A 16,281-nucleotide genomic window follows, 5' to 3' on the forward strand; every position below is an offset into this window, starting at 1 on the left:
TTCTCTCATACCTCTTCCTAAGTGGAAAATCAAAAGATCATTCCTAAAACCAGAAAGTCAAGAAGGAACAATGGAAGAATATTATCTAGAAAAATGGACAAAAATACCAAAACTGGTAAAAGCGGTATAACTGTTGCCTCTGAAAAGGAGGAAATGATAAGTGAGGGGATGACCTCTTCCTAAGTGGAAAATCAAAACATCATTCCTAAAACCAGAAAGTTAAGAAGGAACAATGGAAGAATATTATCTAGAAAAATGGACACAAATACCAAAACTGGTAAAAGAGGTATAACTGTTGCCTCTGAAAAGGAGGAAATGATAAGTGAGGGGATGAGGACCTGCTGTGCTTCACAGTAAATCTTAGGGAAATACTTTTCTTTAAACTATGTGCATGTTAACTTGAATACAAATATAAAGCAAAAGAAAAAAGACAGAAAAGTAGTGATGGGTGTCTTTAATCCAGACTGCTATGCAATAATCTGTCTAATAATCAAGTGACAAAAAGCAAGATGCAGAATAATTTGTATAGTAAGCTATTACTTGTATTTTAAAAATGGAGGGAATGGCATCTATAAATACGTACTTGATCTGCATAGAATAATTCATCAGCAAGCTCTGTTGAGGCTACCTTCCAAATAAATCCCAATTCCAGCCACATCCCAGCCCTCCATTGCTCTTTCAAAGGAAAGCCATCACCTTTGCCTGCATGAGGTCAGTAGTCTTCTCATTACATGACTGGCCTCCCTGCTTCCATCCTGCAGTTTAGCCTCCACACAGCAGCCCAAGGAATCTAGTCAAAAGCAATATTAAGTTATAGCACCCCCCTGTTCAGAACCCTTAAAGTTTGTTTTTTTCAACAGGTGGAATAAAACCATCTTCCTTACCAGGGCTCCACAGCTCCATGTGATCTGGTTCTGGCCTCATGCTCATCTTGTTCTAGTTCATTCTTTCCTCAGGGTCTTTGCAATGCATGGCCTCTCTGCCTAGAGGGCTTTTCCTGACACTTTGAGGCTAGCCTCTCACTCAGATCTCTCTTTACCCAAATGTCATCTCCTCAGAGAGACCTTTCCTAGCCCCTCTCTCTGCCCCTTCCCTCCCCACACACCACCTGTCACTGTCTATCACCTCACCTTGATTTATTTCACTTCATAGGACTTATCATTCCTTGACACTTAATTATATACTTAATTGTTTATTAGCTGTCTCCCCAACAGAATGTAAAGTCCCATCAAAGAAGCCATATTTGTCTGTTTTGCTTTTTGTATTCATCTCCAAACACCTAAAACAGGGCCTGGTGCATAGTAGCTATTAATGAATTTCTTTTGAATAGATTAATAAACAATGAAAAACATACACAGGAAAAAAAAACCCAACTCTTTATAGTGGCTGCTTGGGGAAGGGAACTAGGAAGTCAGATGTGAAAGAAAGGAGAGGCTCACTTTTCACTTCTCTGGGTTCCACGACCTCCCCTCCAAGCTTCTACGGCCTGCAGAGTCCAGCCAGTGATCCCCATGGCACTACACTGTGGGGTAAGAAGGGAAATGGGAGAACATCTGTTTAGATTTACTTTTTTGCTAAAAGAAAGAAGGCCTTATTAACATTGACTTTGTATATGCTAAGTATGCATATATCATTGATAAGTTACATTCTGAATTACATGCTGAACTTTTTCATACTGACCATGTACACAATCAAGAAAGCTTGGTCTGAATTTGGTACTGGCACAAGAACAGAGCCACAGACCAATGGAACAGACTAAAGAATCCAGACATTAACCCAGACATATATGGTCAATTAATATTTGATAAAGGAGCCATGGACATACAATGGTGAAATGACAGTCTCTTCAACAGATGGTGCTGGCAAAACTGGACAGCTACATGTAAGAGAATGAAACTGGACCATTGTCTAACCCCATATACAAAAGTAAACTCAAAATGGATCAAAGACCTGAATGTAAGTCATGAAACCATTAAACTCTTGGAAGAAAACATAGGCAGAAACCTCTTAGAATTAAACATGAGTGACCTCTTCTTGAACATATCTCCCCGGGCAAGGAAAACAACAGCAAAAATGAACAAGTGGGACTATATTAAGCTGAAAAGCTTCTGTACAGCAAAAGACACCATCAAAAGAACAAAAAGGAACCCTACAGTATGGGAGAATATATTTGAAAATGACAGATCTGATAAAGGCTTGACGTTCAGAATATATAAAGAGCTCACATGCCTCAACAAACAAAAAACAAATAACCCAATTAAAAAATGGGCAGAGGAACTGAACAGACAGTTCACCAAAAAAGAAATACAGATGGCCAACAGACACATGTAAAGATGCTCCACATCGCTAATTATCAGAGAAATGCAAATTAAAACTACAATGAGGTATCACCTCACACCAGTAAGGATGGCTGCCATCCAAAAGACAAACAACAACAAATGTTGGCGAGGCTGTGGAGAAAGGGGAACCCTCCTACACTGCTGGTGGGAATGTAAGTTAGTTCAACCATTGTGGAAAGCAGTATGGAGGTACATCAAAATGCTCAAAACAGACTTACCATTTGACCCAGGAATTGCACTCCTAGGAATTTACCCTAAGAATGCAGCAATCAAGTATGAGAAAGATCAGTGCACCCCTATGTTTATCGCAGCACTATTTACAATAGCCAAGAATTGGAAGCAACCTAAATGTCCATCAATAGATGAATGGATAAAGAAGAAGTGGTACATATACACAATGGAATACTACTCAGCCATAAGAAAAGGGCAAATCCTACCATTTGCAGCAACATGGATGGAGCTGGAGGGTATTATGCTCAGTGAAACAAGCCAAGCGGAGAAAGAGAAATACCAAATGATTTCACTCATCTGTGGAATATAAGAATAAAGGAAAAACTGAAGGAACAAAACAGCAGCAGAATCACAGAACTCAAGAATGGACTAACAGGTACCAAAGGGAAAGGGACTGGGGAGGATGGGTGGGTAGGGAGTGATAAGGGGAGGAGAAGAAGGGGGGTATTAAGATTCGCATGCATAGGGGGGTGGGAGAAAGGGGAGGGACGTACAACACAGAGAAGGCAAGTAGAGATTCTACAACATTTGCTATGCTGATGGACAGTGACTGTAAAGGGGTTTATAGGGGGGACCTGGTATAGGGGAGAGCCTAGTAAACATAATATTTGTCATGTAAGTGTAGATTAATGACACCAAAAAAAAAAAAATGGCAGTTCCTGTGTGGAGACCTCCAATGAGTTCTACACAAGGCTATAAAGGGCATATAAAAGTGTAGGCAAAGGGTCTGTTTGTGTTTATACAGAGGATCAAAGCCTAACTGGGCTACCCCAAAAATGAACTAAGATACGATATGAAAAAGAACTTCCAACATCAGCACTCTCTGGAAGACTCATGCCAGAAGATGATCATCAAAAATCCCCAACAAGATCCATGCACTGCTACAGCTGTAGATGCACTCATCCCACCAGTTCCTGCACTTGCCATGGGAATGAAGAAGGAGATATCTAAGCTGGCCTGTGCATACAGTAAAACAACAAATTTGACTGGATCTATACTGTTGGAACTCAACCAAGAATTAGGAGAAGTGCAAATTGTATCACTCCAAAATCTTACAACTACAGACTATTTACTGTTAAAAGAACATATGGGATGTGAACAGTCCCCAGGAATGGGTTGTTTTAATTTGTCTGATTTCTCTCAGACTGTTCAAGTTCAGTTGGACAATATCCACCATATCATAGATAAGTTTTCACAAATGTCTAAGGTGCCTAACTGGTTTTCTTGGTTTCACTGGAGATGGCTGGTAATTACAGGTATGCTATGGTTATGTAACTATGCTCCTATTATGTTAATGTGTGTGCGCAATTTAATTAGTAGTTTAAAACCTGTACATGCTGAAGTTACTCTACAAGAAGATATGTCAAAGAAATAATCAATCTTCCCATGTTTTCTTCCATCTGCTACTTCTATAGCTTTTCTTCTTCCTTCCTAATTACAACCCTTAAATAGAATTCGTGCCTCATATCAAATTTACCGAGTATCATAATTCTTCCAAGTGGTAAAGATACCTCAAGACAAATGCTGGGCATAGAAGCCACAAGGCATAAATATGCAAAGAAGTAAAAAGCTAACTTTTTCAAACAATAAGGTTTCTCTCTCACTTACCAATTTTACATTTCCCTGTATGGCCCTGGAAGATGACTGGTTAGCCAGAGACGGGTAAGATTCCTCAAGGGAGGAACAACCTAAGACAGGCACAGTCGCAGGGGAGTCATCAGGTGAGAAATTGGGGATCAACAGAGGTGAGGCTTAGAACCTCACCCCCCCTGTTCTGAGAGAAATCTTCTGCATACGTGGATGTCTTATTGCCCTTGTCTAGCTTGGATTAACTCATAGTCTATAGGCACACACCTGATCATCTACATTTGCTCTCTTACAACACTAAACTATGTTTTCTACCTTTATCTTGTATCTACCTACCACTTCAGCATTTTATTAAAAATAATAATAATAAAGAGAGAAATGTGGTATCCACATATAAATCAAGTATAAAAATCAAATGAGTATTCATATTTGAACTGTTTATAGTTCATAATGCATGAGCAAAACCAAAAGTTTCTGTGATGACTGCCCTTGTACTGCTCATCATGTAACTTATTCAATATGTAAGAATTTGTTCTCCATGTAAGAACTTGTTCATTATGCTTCAGAAGATTGGAGACTGACGAAAATTTGGCTTGGGGTGGATTAATGATTGTGCATTGAGCATTGACTCCCCTATACAGAATTTTATTGTTGTTAACAACCATTTGATCAATAAATATGAGAAATGCCCTCACAAAAAAAAAAAAAAAAAAAAGAAGTACACACTTCCAATTGTAAAATAAATAAGTAACCTGGATGTAATGTATAGCATAAGGAATATAGTCAAAATATGGTAACAACTTGGTATGGTGATAGCTGGTACCTAGAATTATCATGTACATAAATGTTGAATCACTGTGTTGTACACCTGAAACTAATGTAATGTAATACTGTGTTTCAACTACCCTTCAATAAAAAATAATTATCTACAAAAAAAAAAAAAAAAAAAAAGCTTGGTCTGTAAGTTTGTTCATAAACTGACAGCTTGTAGGTCTTACCAAGTGCAGTGTTAGATTTGTCTCATACTGTTTTAAATTGTTTGAATCAACATTAAAATCCAGAGATTTCACATAAAATTGCAGGTGTCTGCATTTTTTGAGACACCAGAAGAGCTGGCAATGCAGGTTCTGTGATTCGCTACAGCGACGTGAGCACAGCCCCATTGACAAGATAGGTGCAATCCTGTGCATCCAGGCTGTCACTAAGGGCACCCTGTGGGTTCTCAGATTCAGCTCACCTCTCCCTGCAGGCATTTGAGCTCATGACCCTTTCCTGACTCTGTTTCTCAAGCTCCACCAAGTCCTTTGTACCTGATAGCAGTGAAAAGGCTGAAATTGCTAATAATATGCAAAAAAGATTGAGTTCAGAGCTATCTCTGTTTTTACACTACATTTGCTCTTTCAATCCTGTTGAGCAAGAGTGGTAGGGATAAAGTAGATGTTGGCACAACCATGATAAACCCGAGTGTCCCCAGGAATCTCAGGCCCTTGGATGTGTGTGAGCTGAGAGTAGGCAAAGAATCACTGATTTGTAGTCCACAATTGTCTACCTTGATATCCTAATTATATATATAGCCCTTTTTTGTTACATATGAACTACAGCCCCATAGAAATTTTTGTAAGGACTGCTTTGTGTATAGTACTTCTGAGTCCCTCAGAGTATTGAGTATTGAGAATATTAATAAGAACTTGGTTAAATGATTAATGCAAAAAAACCTGGATACTGCCGGTATTATAATTTACATCACCATTGTTTGCATAGTTGAAGACATTGTCAAAGAAATTTTCCTGAGCTCTGTGAGCCTCTCTAGCAAATTAATCAAACCTAAGGGGGAGGTTGTTGGAATCTCCATTTTGTAGCCGATTGTCAGAAGAACAAGGAACAGCCTGCGGCTTGTGACTGGCATCTGGAGTGGGGGGGGGTGGAGGGCAGTGTTGTAGGACAGAGCCTTTCACCTGGGGATTCTGGTGTCGTCTCTGGGCAGAGAGCGTCAGAATTGAGTTGAGCACTCAGAGACCCTGTTTGAGAATTGTTTTGTGGTGTGCATGGGAAGGCACACATGCACTGGAATTGGGTGCAGGAATCTGAAAGGAGTCATGTGTGTGTGCACAAACACACACCCACACACATAAATGTTCATTTAGTAAAAGCAGGAAGATGTCTCAATCATTTTGGTTTTCCTGTGGGGCTTAGAGAAGTGGCTGTGATGTATATTAGGTGCACTATACCAATTGGATGAATGCCTGAACAGATAAATGAATAAAGTCCACATTATCCACCTTGATAATAATCATAGATACTATTTATTAAGCACTATCTGTGGGCTGACTATGACTAAGTCCTTAACATCATTTTCACATTTGATCCTCACAATTATTATATATGAACAGTTTTTTTCTTTTAATATTATGAATGAGAAAATATGGCTTAGAAAAGTGACATAAGTAGTCCACAGCCATACAAGTACTAAACAGCTGATGCAGAATTCAAACCCAGGTCTTCCCAAAGCCAGTGGTCTTTTCTAATCAATACCAAAACCAAAACCAAACCCTCTGGATGAGATGTTGAAATTTCTCCAATACTTACATCCAGTGAGCTATAAAATCAACATATTCTGCAAGAACAGAAGCTAAAGATGTCTTTAACCAAACCAATAGATGGGGGAAAACAAAGGGCATTCAGAGAGGAACTCAGGACAGGTTTGAGCACAAGACCAAGAGAAGTTAGAACATTCATATTTTAAAAACTTGATCAGAAGTCAGAGATAACCTTGAAAAATAGCTAGACAATTGGAAATAACTTGTTACAAAAATGGGAAGTTGTGGTTTCTTGGCCATAACTTCATTTTTTGTAGATAAAAATTAGTGACTGAGTCAATTAAAATAGAACACAAGATCAAAACTCCAGTTTTATTCATTCAATAGGAACATTTCCCGTATCACCATTGCACTGTTGGGAAAGAAAGAGTTCGAAGGCTTAGGCTCCACTCCCAAGGAGTTTATCGTCCACTAGAAGAGCTGAGAAGTCTACACATGGCTGGAAGAGACCCCTAGGTCTAGTGAGAACCAACCTGAAGGGTCCTGCCAGCCTAGCAGAAACCTGTGGCGTGAGAGCTGTCAGATGGGGAGCTCCGGGACAGCGAAGGGTCAAGGGGTCACTCTATGCTCAGGCTGCAAACAGTACCACATTCTGTGTTCACCACAGAAATAAAGAGATGTGGTAACAAGAATCCTTCATGAGATAAGATAAAAGGCTTAAATGAATCAGAATTGTTTTTAACATGATAAGATATGGGGTTTAGATGACAGAGAATGAGGCAACTGTTGAATAAGAAGAGATATATGTATTTCTTAGCAGAAAAGGGTTATGTAGTTTAAAGCATAAGCTTGTCTAATAGGAAGGGAAATACACTAATTAGATGGAAAGCTAAGGGTCTGGAGTGTGTGTGGGTGTGTATATGCAGACTTATAAGTCCAATATTATAAGAATTACAAAAAATTACAATTTTCTTACAGAAATTACAAGAAAAATCAAAGAAAAACCCCTTAGCTTGTTGACAGATCATTTGTGGGATGACATCAGACAGACTTTGGGTCTACTACTTAAATTTTTTCTATTTTTTTTCCCTGGAAAAATAGTATGTGAATATATTTTCCTTACAAAAATTATAAAAGTTACACATCAAAATAAAATCCCTTTGGCCACCTCTCAATTGTATCCTGCATAAATCCCATACATCCTCAAATGATTCTTTTTCTGAAATTTGAGGTGCAAATACATGTGTTATTTTGAGCATGATAAAAGAAAAAGGAAAGGAAAAAAAATTGCAGCAATAATGTTGTTCTTTTTATTAAGCAGGAGCTATGCTAGACTGCTTACATATGAATTAGCCCATTCAGAAAATGTTTATGAGCAACTACTAAGTGCTAAGAACTAGGAATACAGCCATGACCTCAAAGAGTTCGTAACCATCTCCAAGTGTGGCTCCGTGTTCACCATATACAGATAAGGAAACCAACTCAGAGAAGTTAAGCAACCCATCCAAGCTTACTGTAAGATGAGTGGTTGTGCTGGGATTCAAATCCTGGTCGATAAGGCTCAAAGGCTGACATTCCTGCTTCTACCCAGCTGTTCTCAAACCATTTGTATTAAAAGCAGAAGTCTTTCGAAATATTTTTAATGAAAATAGAATAAAATTGCTGCATGGCTGCCCAATGCAGAAAAAAGATAAAAGTGAAGTGCTTTGGTTCGCTCAGTGGCCTATCTGTAAAAATAAATTTGTTCCCTGCCAGAGGTCTCGAAAGAATTGCTTAAGGATTAATACCGCAAAGGCCTAAGTCTCCTGTTGTGAAACAGCTTTAGGGATACCTACCAACCATTAATGTTGATAGTGATCGTCAGGGCTAGTGAATTCCATACCTGAAAGTTCCTGGGGATTAGAGATTCCTGTCTCTGCCTACTGCCTGTGACCCTCCACTCCTGACCCTAAACTCGCTGGGACTCAGATCTGGGATTTGGAAAGCTACCCCCTGGTGACTGATGATCAGCTAGGTCTGAGAAGCAATACCAGTACAGCTGTGTTCTGCTCAGTGATCCATCATCCAGTCTTCCACCCCTCCTTCCAATCTGGAAATATTTGACCATAGGGCCTCTTTGTGGGATGCCCAGCATTTGTAGATTACCATCCTGAAGTGCCTTGCTGTTCTTGCTTCTGTTTTGATTTGTCATTTCTATCTACCCTTCAGGTATGAGCCACATAATCCTTTCTAGAAAGATGCAGGTCTGGTTATTCCTAGCCCTAGTCTAATCTTTGCTTTCATTTCTCTCTTGGTGGGTAAAATTTAAAACTCTCTTCCAGGTAATACCAAGCCTCCTTGTTTCAGTGCCTAGGCTTCTCTTTCTGATGGCTATGTCCTGGCAAAACCCCATGACTCTCCCCCTACCCTACTAATTTTGCCAGATCAATCCTGGATTCATAGATTGGACCCATGACACCATTGTTTATTGCAGCAATCACGTTTACAAACCCCCAATGGGCAGTCATTTAATGTCTGCTTATTTCTAGTCATGGAATGTTCTCTTCTTCATGAAAGAGCCCATGCATTGTTGCAGAGTAATGATGCCTTTTAAAAAGATTTCTCCAGATCCCTAGCTAAAACTAACTATCCTATACTTGCTGACTATTGGTTCTTTCCTCCAGGATAGTGTTTATCATTGTGGTCCTCAAGCTAGCAGCATCGACACCACCTGGCAGCTTGTTAGGAATGCAAATTCTCAGGCCCCACTACAGACCTACCAAACAGAAACTCTGGGGATGGAGTCCAGCAATTTGTATTTTAACAAGCCCTCAGGTGATTCTGATGTACTCAAGTTCAAGAAACTCTGTATTGGAAAGCAAGGCTCCTCCTGGACACATTTAGCTTTACCTGAAGTTCACAGTTGCACTGATGTCACAACCTGTTGGTCCAATTTTCAAAAGGCACTTTACTCTTCCAACACAGGGTATCTCTTGGTCTAAGGGCATATCATTTGTTATATCTTTTTGAGGGGGTGGAAACAAAGTAAACCTTTCAGTTCTTTTTATTTCTGATTTTGTCTAGGTTTTCCCCGGGAATAAAATGTTCTTTATACTAAGTTTGACAATTACTGGTCAGTTTTAAAAGCAGTCAATATATTTCTAGCATAAACACAGACATTAGTTCTTGGTACGTATTGAATCCTGTAAACATTTAACTGATAGAGTGTTTGGAAAACATAAGAGACGGTGGTTAGTGGAGGTCAACATCAAGTTTGGTTAATGAGAGAGACTTGGTGAGGAACATAAAAATTATGTTGAACTTTGACAGATGGAAGATATGAAATTTTGCAGGCAGAAATAGGGATAAGGACAATGTTTTAGGCAGCAGTGGAGATAATAAAGCTGGTCTAGTACATTGGGTCAGAACACTGGTTTTAGAATCAAAATGCTTGAAATTCTACTCCAACTCTGCTACTTATAAGCTGTGTGACTGTGCTTCACTTCTGTACAACAGGGCTCACAGTGGTACCTCCATGTGGTGGGCAGAATTCCAAGATTTTCTCAAGGTGTCTGATCTACAGTATGCATGCCTCTTCCCCTGAGTGTTGGGTGCCGCCAGTGAATATGATAGGATGTCAATCCTGCAATTAGGTTATTCATCAATTGCCTAGGAGTTAATTAAAAAGAGAGAGAATTCAGGGTGAGTCTGACTTGATCAGGTAAGTGTTTAGAAGAAGGTAAAGCCTCACATACATTCTCCTACTGCAGCAGAAGGAATCAAACAGCCTGTGAGAGAAGGAGCCAAGGGGCAAGAACCAGAGGGTGTCCTCTTGGAGTTGAAAGTCATCCCTGGCTGAGAGCTAGCAAGAAAATTTGGACATTGGTCATCTTGCTGCAAGGAATTGAACTCTGCCAACAACGAGTGAACTTGGGAGAGGACCTGAGCCTCAGATGGGATTGCAGTCCCAGCCAACACCTTGGTTTTAGCCTATGAGACCCTGAGCACCAGGTAACCCATACCTGGGATTCTGACCCACAGAAACTGTGAGAAAATAAATCAGTGTTGCTTTAAGCTATGAAATTTGTGATAATATGTTATAGAATTAGCAGCAATAGAAAACTAGTGTACTACTTCAGGAGGTTGTTATGAAAAGATGTTTCTGAAGTATTTACTATAGTGCTTAACATATAGTACATGCTTAACAAACTAAAAAACTTTAGAAATTATTTTGGATGGCCAGAGTTGAGAAAGTAAGACAATAATAGCCAAGGGTCTTGTTGCAAAGAGAAAGTTCCATATTGCTTTGTGAGGAAACATGGTTAGCAATTCAGATGTGGCCAGATGGGAGGAGGCTTGGAGTCCTGAGCTCTCTAGGGGCCACTAGAAGTATTGGGGACATGTATCATAGCCCAGAGGCAGGGGAATTGAGGCCCCAGTATTAAAAGACTCTGGTGAGGTAGAAACTTAAGATCTTGGCAAGGCTATACTCACTGGGCCAGGGAGGGTTTTTTCCATTTAGGAAGAGGAAATCTTATACTTAGGTCATTGTTCTTACTGTGGACCCTGACACTGAAGAATTGACTAAGAGTTTCTTGACCAGCTGAGCACTGAGGCAAAGTTTCTCCCTCAGACTCACCCAAAGTGCTGTCCGTTGAGCATGCTTTCCCCCTGCCCAACCAACAAAAGCCTGATTTTCAGCTTGGGACTATACTTTGCCCCAAACTCACCTTGTCAATCAAATGAACACCGTCACCTGCTTTCTGACCACTGTTGTACTAAGGGCCTCTTCCTGAAGTGATCCCATCCAAGCCGTACGAGTTGGTTTCGGCCCCTACAGGGTCAACCTCAAACATGTACCCCCCTGCACCCGCCTAATTGGGTTCTTGATAATCTGACTAAACGGGACCACTTCCCAAAGAGAATATATTTTTAGGGATTGACTAAAAACATTTTGTCCGAGCATTAAGCTAGTTTGAACTTAGTAGAATCTGAAGTGGGAGAATATTGACTAAGCTGTCAAGTGCACTTACTGAGAACAAACGACAAGCAAAGTACTGGAATTAACTGATTCTGTAGGAGAAGAGGGAGATAAAGAAGGCAATAGAAGAGATGATAAAAACAAGAAGATGAATTTCAGGAAATGGTGGAGATAAAAATAAATGAAAAAAGGGCAGTGGTTGCCAAGATGAGTCTTTGTTGAGGAAAGAGTACCAAGATTACTTACTCCAGCAGATATACCCTTGCTTTGAGGTGAAAACTTAACGAGCACAATGATAAAGAGGCAAGGAAGAAGGGGAAGGAAAGGATTTCCAGGGAAATCCATGGCGGTAAAGCCCAAAGGCACTGAGAAGCACCACGGAGGGTGCTTAAGCTATTGAAGACAGAAGAATATAGGAAGGGGAAGTAACATGAGTCCTGAGACTAAAGGAAGTAAAACGTTAAGAATCTAAGGAAGTAAAAGGAGTTCAAAGGAAGTCTAAAGGTGCTAAAAATAAATTGTACACATATGGGCCAAGTGTTATATAAACCAGAAACAGGTTCTTTGTTTTTTTTTTTTTCTTTTGGTGTCATTAATCTTCAATTACATGAGCAACATTATGGTGACTAGACTCCCCCCATCACCAAGTCCCCACCACATACCCCATTACAGTCACTGTCCATCAACATAGTAAGATGCTGTAGACTCACTACTTGTGTTCTCTGTGTTGTGCAGCCCTCCCGTGCCCCCTGCTACATTAGTCAGCTAATCGTAATGCCCCTTTCCCACCCTTGTCCATCCCTTCCCACCCATCCTCCACAGTCCCTTTCCCTTTGGTAACTGTTAGTCCATTAGGGGTTCTGTGATTCTGCTGTTGTTTGGTTCCTTCATCTTTTTTCTTTGTTCTTATACTCCACATATGAGTGAAATCATTAGGTACTTGTCTTTCTCCGCCTGGCTTATTTCACTGAGCATAATAGCCTCTAGCTCCATCCATGTTGTTGCAAATGGTAGGGTTTGTTTTCTTCTTATGGCTGAATAATATTCCATTGTGTATATGTACCACATCTTCTTTATCCATTCATCTACTGATGGGCACTTAGGTTGCTTCCACTTCTTGGCTATTGTAAATAGTGCTGTGATAAACATAGGGGTGCATATGTCTATTTCAAACTGGGCTGCTGCATTCTTAGGGTAAATTCCTCAAAGTGGAATTCCTGGGTCAAATGACATTTCTATTTTTAGTTTTTTGAGAAACCTGCATACTGCTTTCCACATGGCTGAACTAATTTACATTCCCACCAGCAGTGTAGGAGGGTTCCCCTTTCTCCACATCCTCACCAACAATTTGTTGTTTGTCTTTTGGATGGTGGCCATCCTTACTGGTGTGAGGTGATATCTCATTGTGCTTTTAATTTGCATGTCTCTGATGATTAGCAATGTGGAGCATCTTTTCATGTGCCTGTTGGCCATCTGAATTTCTTCTTTGGAGATGTGTCTGTTCAGATCCTGTGCCCATTTTTTAATTGGATTATTTGCTTTTTGTTTGTTGAGGTGCATGAGCTCTTTATATATTCTGGATATTAACCCATTATCAGATATGTCATTTATGAATATATTCTCCCATACTGTAGGATGTCTTTTTGTTTTACTGATGGTATCCTTTGCTGTACAGAAGCTTTTCAGCTTGATATAGTCCCACTTGTTCATTTTTGCCTTTGTTTCCCTTGCCCGGGGAGATACGTTCATGAAAAAGTTGCTCATGTTTATGTCCAAGAGATTTTTGCCTATGTTTTTTTCTAAGAGTTTTATGGTTTCATGACTTATATTCAGGTCTTTGATCTATTTCTAATTTACTTTCATGTATGGAGCTAGACAATGATCCAGTTTCATTCTCTTACACGTAGCTGTCCAGTTTTGCCAACACCATCTGTTGAAGAGGCTGTCATTTCACCATTGTATATCCCAGGCTCCTTTATTGTATATTAATTGACCATATATGTTTGGGTTAATATCTGGGCTCTCTATTCTGTTCCACTGGTCTGTGGTCTGTTCTTGTGCCAGTACCAAATTGTCTTGATTACTATGGCTTTATAGTAGAGCTTGAAGTTGGGAAATGAGATCCCCCCTACTTTATTCTTCCTTCTCAGGATTGATTTGGCTATTCAGGATCTTTTATGGTTCCATATGAATTTTAGAACTATTTGTTCCAATTCACTGAAGAATGCTGTTGGTATTTTGACAGGATTGCATTGAATCTGTAGATTGCTTTATGCAGGATGGCCATTTTGACAATATTAATTCTTCCTAGCCAAGAGCATGGGATGAGTTTCCATTTGTTAGTGTCCTCTTTAATTTCTCTCAAGAGTGTCTTGTAGTTTTCAGGTGATGAGTCTTTCACTTCTTTGGTTAGGTTTATTCCTAGGTATTTCATTCTTTTTGATGCAATTGTGAATGGAATTGTTTTCCTGATTTCTCTTTCTGCTAGTTCATCATTAGTGCATAGGAAAGCAACAGATTTCTGTGTATTAATTTTGTATCCTGCAACTTTGCTGAATTCAGATATTAGTTCTAGTAGTTTTGGAATGGAGTCTTTAGGGTTTTTTATGTACAGTATCACGTCATCTGAAAATAGTGACAGTTTGACTTCTTCTTTACCAATCTGGATGCCTTGTATTTCTTTGTTTTGTCTAATTTTTGTGGCTAGGACTTCCAGTACTTTGTTGAATAAAAGTGGAAAGAGTGGGCATCCCTGTCTTTTTCCCAATCTTAGGTGAAAAGCTTTCAGCTTCTTGCTATTAACTGTGATGTTGGCTGTGGGTTTGTCATATATAGCCTTTATTATGTTGAGGTACTTGTCCTCTATACCCATTTTGTTGAGAGTTTTTGTCATGAATGTATGTTGAATTTTTGTCAAATGCTTTTCTAGCATCTATGGAGATGTTCATGTGGTTTATGTCCTTTTTTTTTTTTATGTGGTGGATAATGTTGACGGATTTTCGAATGTTGTACCATCCTTGCATCCCTGAGATGAATCCCACTTGATCATGGTGTATGATCCTCTTGATGTATTTTTGAATTCAGAAACATGTTATTGAGATAGCATTAAATCACTCAAAGTTGGATCCATGGTTTATAGAGATTAGAAAGGAAAGAAATAGGGTACACTTTTAAAACAAGAAACATAATATGGGAAGAAAAGACTGGGCTTTGGGAATCTACTTTTTATTCCTTTCTTAGATCCTCCAAACAAGTAATTTCCCCATTTTGTGCCAAGTTTGAAACCAACCAGAAATAACAAAATAATGATGAATGGAGGGAAGGAAATTGATACATTCCTTTTTGGCTATGTTGGATAGATTAGATATAATTTAAACAAGGTATGGCTTGCACATGGCCTCTTTTGGGGAAACCAGAAGGCCTGTAACTCCTCCTGAGATGTAGTCATCTTCTATATCATATGACCCCTCCTATCCTTCACTAATCAATTGTTCATCCCCCAGTTCTCCCAATTCAGCTTGTAACAGCAAAGCAACCAATTCTCAGATGGGTTTAAGGCCTTATGAATTGGTTTGGCATAGAACCTCTGTTCAAATAGGGCTATTTTCAGGTGAAGCAGCCACTGTCTTCTAAAAATTTGACATTGAACTGACAAATTATGAATAAGTTGAAGCTTTGAGTTACCAGAAAAAAATGAGTGAGTGGCTATGAACAAATGGAAACTATGGTAAACTGAAATCAGAAGGTATTCATAGGAGAGTCAAGAAACTGGTATGAGAGTAGAAATAAGAATGGTAGCAGTACAGAGGGAAGGTCACTGCAATGTTATGGGATACTTCAACTTGCCATGGCAACAAGATGACTCAGACCAGCCACTCTTCCTTGAATGTCACTAGTTCCTCAGTGACTGCCAGTGTCCACGAGGTCTGACCCCATAGTTTTTCCTGAGGTTCCCATGAGTTCTTGAAGTCCTTGCTTCCATGACTATCCTCACACTACCCCTACTTCCATCACCCAAACAAAACATCATTCTTTGTAGTAAGAGGATATTGACAAACATCTCAATATTAATATTGGCTAACACTTATTTAACACTTGTTATATGACAAGCACTAGGCTGTTAACTTTACATGTTCTAGCTTATGAATTTTCCCAACAATCTATGAAGCACTATTATTATTTTCACCAATTTATAGGTGGAGAAGCCTAACTTAGAGAAGGACCTCACTTGCCCAAGGTACAACAATTCTGTGGCAAAGCTGAGTCTGAATCAAGATCTGTACAACTACAGAGCCCAAATGTATAATTATTTAACTCTTGTCAAATACTTTCTTTCTCTGGGGTCGTTTTGGGACTAGCTAGTAGGAGTCTAAAACTTCAAGTCACAAAATGTAGTGATTAGAACTAAGGGGGAGAAAAAAAAGACTCATCATGAATACTATGTGCTATAAAATAAAATGATAGTGCATCTTGTTAAAATTTCATTTTAAAAAGTTCTGAAAAGGACTCCCAAAGCAAGAAATGGTGAAGTTAATCACTAATTTCAGATGGATAATGGGTACTAGATTTATTATTTTATATTAATAAATGTTTAAGGAAAATATGCATTTTTTTCTTGTTTAATTGT

The 16,281-nt window shown here is 39.2% G+C and overlaps 1 long non-coding RNA gene across 2 annotated transcripts in view; it reads right to left on the minus strand.

Moving 5' to 3' along the window:
- Window positions 1-262: 262 nt before the first annotated feature.
- LOC118912954 (uncharacterized) overlaps window positions 263-16,281 on the minus strand; it is a 42,512-nt gene continuing 26,493 nt past the window's right edge. The window contains exons 2-4 of one of the 2 annotated variants that reach the window (XR_005025015.2): window positions 10,205-10,342; window positions 1,440-1,522; window positions 263-790 (exon numbers count right to left, since the gene is read on the minus strand). This is a non-coding gene — a long non-coding RNA (uncharacterized LOC118912954). The remainder of the gene's footprint in view (window positions 791-1,439; window positions 1,523-10,204; window positions 10,343-16,281) is intronic. The other variant, XR_008998834.1, reaches the window with a different exon arrangement.

The sequence above is a fragment of the Manis pentadactyla genome, chromosome 8 (genome assembly GCF_030020395.1).
Source record: "Manis pentadactyla isolate mManPen7 chromosome 8, mManPen7.hap1, whole genome shotgun sequence".
Taxonomy (NCBI): Eukaryota; Metazoa; Chordata; class Mammalia; order Pholidota; family Manidae; genus Manis; species Manis pentadactyla.